The following is a 5722-nucleotide window of genomic DNA, read 5'->3' on the forward strand; positions in this document are numbered from 1 at the left end:
AAAGTGGCAGCGAGCTTTCCTGCGGCAGGGGACAAGAGCATCGGTCCAGGGCAGTGGGACAAGATAAAGAAAGCCTGGGACCTGGGCACTTGGAACCATAGTAGTAGCTGTGGAATATTTATTCCTGGACCATTGTGTGCAGAGAAATACATTTCTAACATGTTTGAGCCACTGTTCATTTGGATCTCTGTGGTAGCTACTGCCAAACTAATACAAAGAAAGATCGCTGCTTACTGGGAGAACGGTAAAAAAGATTCTGTTTTACCTTCTCTATATTTAAAAGGTAGAAATAGTAATATTATAAGTCAATATTCCCTCCATATAATCACAAAACATTATAAAATGATTTTATTAATTTAGTGGCTCTCTCTGAGAGTCAACTAATCTTATTACAGAGGGAGATCTCCAAGACAATGTTCATTGAGAAAAATAAGGATTTTTTTCTTCCAGACACTAAGATCTGGCTTTGAATAGTGGCCCTATCACTTAGTAACTTTTGAACATCAAATAAATCATTTTAGTTATTTACCTTTGCTTTTCTAACCTGTAAACTACCTGCCTCCTTGGGCCAGCTCTGAGGGGAGTAGTGATGTTCTGCTCAGAAGAAACCTGATCCTGGGACCAGCAGTTGGCATAATGGCTTTGTTGCTGGACTCCCATGTAGTCGATTGAGGTTCGAGTCCCAGACCTGGTGGCTTAAACTCACGCCGGGCGCATGTGCATGCGTGCCCAAGATCCCGAGAGGAGAATGGAGGAGAAGGGATTGTGGCGTGGCCATCCCCCCTGGGGAGTGATTTCTCGCTTTCTGTCTCTCTGTCTCTCTCTGTCTTTCTGGTGAGTGCACATGCCCTATAGAAAAAAAAAAAAAAAAGAAAAGAAACCTGATCCCACGTAGCAATCATAGTTTGAATCCTCCACCCTGCTAGCCTGAAATGGTGTGAGTATCCAAGATCTGACTGGTTGAAAGAGTGGAGGAAAGGATTGTGGCATGACCAGACACTGTGGAGGATACTTCTCTGTTTCTCTCTCTTACTCTCCTGTCTGCACAAGAAAATAAAAATCAAAACAAATTTTACCTCCTGACCTTATTGTGAAGCTTCAATTAGATAATATCTGAAGTTCTGAGCTTTGATACAGCTTTGAAGATAACCTCTCCCCCTACACCCTCGTCAAGATACAGAGACCCTCCACCCTGGAGTAAGGGATCATGTATCACTGGAACAATCTGCTGCACATTGTCCACAGCTGTGCTTAAGCCGCCCCTTACTGGGTGCTACACTGCCCATCCTTAGCACGTTGGAGTACGTTCTAGCTACCTGGATCCCAGATATTTCCAAGTGAGGATTATCTTGGTGCCAAGAGTGGACCGGGTATATAGGCCTTTCAGTTCTCAATCTGATGCCTTGCTCGCTGTAACAGCGGTCCCAAACCTGAGTTACAGGGGTGAGGCGGGGAATACCAATGAGGCCAGCTTCACGAAGTCCATGCGTGGGTACTGCAGGCAACAGAAGAAGATACTGCTACTCGGCACTTGAGGATTAGGAAGGAGGTTCCCTATAGGTAGTTCTTAGAAATTGTCAAGGGAGCTGCATGCCTGAGTGATTTTTGAATGTTAGTTCCTTTTGTAAAAGAACAGCATTCGGGTTGAATAAAACATGTCCGAGGTGGCCAGCACACTGCCTCAGCCCTGAAGGCTGCCATGTTCGTCAGAGACTGCACCCTGCACCGCTGCAGATGTCTCTCGAGAAATACATGGACTACAGATGTGCTGAACATCAGCCTGTTTATTTATCCACCTAGATCTATGTGCTTGTTCCAAGGGAGATGCTAAGATTCTAATTGGGACGTTTGATTATAATGAACTAAACATAGGGAAATCATTCAGTGCTACACTAACGTACAGGATACCTGAAGCTCATTCTGTGGGCTAGTTTTTCCCCATTTACTCTGAGGAGAAGATGATGGAATAAATATCTCTACGCTTATTTGGTGTGTGAAGCCAAATGCTCAAATGCTGAGTGCATTTTAAAAGATCAAAATCAGCAATTCAATTATTTTTCTTTATTAGGACAGCCAGGAGTGAGCTTGTTAAGATGGGTCTGCTTTGTTGTAGCTTGCTCTGCTGGCAATGTCTAAATGAATTAAATGAGTCACGAGTCAAAGAAATCTCACAGGCGGCTTTAATCTCCTGTCAGAAAGAATAGCTAACCGAGTCAAACATCAGTAATTTTTTTTTTTCTTGGCTCATCTTAGAAGCTTGTGTTCTTAGCTACATATTTGTGTACTTGCATTTTAATCTTAAAATTGCACTCCTAATATATTCTTAAGGCTGGGAATTTGATTATCCAAGTCTTCGAAGTTAGTGTTTGCTAGTTCTTAAAGGGCACCCACATAAAAATGCCATCTCTCATATGGCACAAGTAAGTGATCATTTCTTTACCACCCCATTCTACCAGAATCCACCACAGTTAGTTTTTCTGTTTACGTAAATTCAGGAAATTCCCAACATTCTGTTTTGGATTTTTCATTTCTAGTACACATAAAAGGAAAATATTTATGTCAGAAGATGAGTCTCTGTCAAGACCAAATGTGGGTGGAATATGATTCTCTTGTGTTTCATGTAAAGTTCTCTGAAAATCCTGTGACTGAAAAAGTGATGTCAGAGAGCAATCCAGAATTAGGTCAGCCCTCTGCTGGGAAGGGTCTTCGAGCTATTGGGAATTTATGTTGTTAGTACTCTATTTAGCTCTTAAAGAACTAAGTAACACATTAAGCTCCACTGGGCAACTCTGTTAAGAAAAATGTCCTCTTCTACCAGCTTGGATATTTACAAAGGGGAAAAAGAAATGTGGTCAGCAAGCATTATACATTTACTTGGTTGAAAGCTGAAATGTTGAAGAAATAACTGCTGACTCAAGAGTCCACGACCACCCAACTTGCTACAATGGAGAGCTAAAACATTTTCTCTCATTTTAAAGACATGCATTCTCTGAGTTTAAAAAGTTGGCTGTCAAGATCAGCAGTTAGCATAATGACTATGTTGCTGGACTCCCATGTAGTCGACCGTGGTTCGCGTCCTGGACCCAGTGGCTTGAAACTCACGCTGGGCGCGTGTGCATGCGTGCCCAGGATCCCAAGAGGAGAATGGAGGAGAAGGGATTGCGACGTGGCCATCCCCCCTGGGGGGTGATTTCTCGCTTTCTGTCTCTATGTCTCTCTCTGTCTGGCAAGCGCACGCTCCCTATAGCGAAAACCTCTCAAAAAAAAAAAAAAAAAAAAAGTTGGCTGTCGAGGCCAGAAGGTGTCATGGTGGTTAAAGACACTGGACTCCCATATGGCTGACCGTGGTTCAAATCCTGAACCTGGAGACTTGCTTTCTCACTTTCCCTCTCTCTCTCTCTCTCTCTCTCTCTCTGTGTGTGTGTGTGTCTGATCAAACTGGAAAATAATAATAATAGTAAATAAAGTTCAATAAAATAATTCTTAAAAAATAAGTTGGCTGTCATAGACTGTGATGCTGGTGGCTTATTAACAACATGTACAAAATACAACTAAACATAAAATAATAACCATGAGCAAACATAACTTAAAACTTCTGGAAAGTATCAATGCTCATTAGTTAGACTTTACTTTCTAACTTCTCACATGATTCATGAAGTTACCTTTAACAGGCTTCCAATTCCTTTTCAAGCTTTTCCTCTCTGAATGTTATAGTCTAATTCGGTGTTTTGTAGACTGACACCTGTTTTTTACCACTAGTTGTGACTTCTATATTTTGATAGGCATACTCTCTTCTGCCTGCGAATAGGATCTCCAGCCTTGGAAATGGGTATATCAAATCTAATCTTTGACCTGCTTGTGTTTAGTTTTATTTTGACAATAAAAGAACAGAGAGAATCCATGGATCTTAAGAATTCACCAACATAAATTGCAACTCCTATATACTCCTCTTTTACTTAATCCTCTTCCTTCCTTCCTCCATCAGTGTTCTTATTTGTAATATACTATTAAATAGGGGCTAGCCAGTGGTGTGGGGGCCAAAGGCACTGGACTCCCATATGGTCAACCATGGTTCGAGTCCTGGACCTGGTGGTTTTTGCTCTCTTTCTCTCTGGCTAAAATTGAAAAATAATAAGAATAAATAATCATTTACAAAAATACTATTAAATATAGTCCCTCAAAATACTCATTTTTTACATTTTTATCTGTTATAAAAATGGTATCATATTCGTATATCCTCCTGAGAGAATTTATATCCCTGATACTATAATCATTTCTATCTCAAAAGTAAAGAGAAACATTTATTTTAAATCTAGAAATTCTGTGTGGGGATTTTGAAGGTACACATTCTAATAATCAACAATGTCCATTCTTGACTAGTTAAATACTCCATATACACATGAGTGAAATGTACAAGGGTCTTTGTTACATCACTATCATAATAGCAAATCTAATACTTGAGGATAAATAATATAGTCCATAGTATGCAGCAATAAAAAAGGAATGAGGCAAATGTATATTTACTGATACTAGGTAAATTGCTAAAACATGTTATTAAATTAAAAATAAATTTCAAAATAACATGAACATTGTGATATCATTTATATTTTACTATATTTTAAAGTAGCATTGTAAATAAACAGTTTTGAAAGCGTGCATTGAAAACTAGTAACAGGGATTATCTGTACGAAGGAAGTAGGCACTCAAGGAGGTCTTTGTATGACTAGTATTAGCTGAATTTTCACATGAAATTAATAACTTAATTGACTTTTAAAAAATATAAATGGAATTTGAAGTATATAAAAAAGCTCTTTGTAGCATTTTCTGAACAGGTTAATAATTCTGTAGTTTGAAGCAAGAGATTAAAGCTAATGACTCACCAAATGACTAGTATTTTGTTATAGAACATGTACTCTCATCTGAGAGAGAAGAGAAAGTGAGAAATCACCCCCCCACCCACCATGGGTGATGGTCATGCCACAGTCGCTTCTCCTCCATTTTCCTCTCAGGATCTTGGGCACGGATGCACACCTACCTAGCATGATTTTCAAGCCACTGGGTTCAGTACTGGAATTATGGTCAGCCATGTGTCACAGTCTATGACAGCAAACTTTATAAAAAGAATTATTTTATTTAACTTTATTTATTATTATCATCATTTTCCTGTTTGATCAGACAGAAAGAGAGAGAAAGTGAAGAAAGCAAGCCACCAGGTTCAGGACTTGAACCATGCTCAGCCTTGTGGGGGAGTCCAGTGCCTTTAACTATCATGCCACCTGTTGGCCTCAGGAAATGACTAGTTTTAATAACTTCAGTGAGAATAAATAAAATGGGAGAATGAAAAAAATATCTATGTAAATACTCATGCGAATCCCTTACATTACAGAAAGTGTGTAAAAAGAGACTTCAAAAAGTTCATAGAAAGTGGAATTAAAGCGTGACTTTATTGTTGGGCAAAACTTGTTTTGAAATCTAAGCATTTTTATTATAATATGCATTGTTCATAACTTTTTGAAAACTTCTGATGTATAGACATTTCAGTACTTGCAAGCAAGAAAAGTCACCATCAGCAGGTCAGAATTTTTGAGGTACATCCAGAAGAAAGAAATCAATGGATTTGAACTGCCAAGAGTGAAGGAAAACCCCAAACATGTATGTGGAAAAATTATTGAGAAGGTAAGATGCACTGAAACTCTACAAATAGAATGAACAATATCAAGAA

This window comes from Tupaia chinensis, unplaced genomic scaffold, assembly GCF_000334495.1.
Source record: "Tupaia chinensis unplaced genomic scaffold, TupChi_1.0 Scaffold000097_1, whole genome shotgun sequence".
NCBI lineage: Eukaryota > Metazoa > Chordata > Mammalia > Scandentia > Tupaiidae > Tupaia > Tupaia belangeri.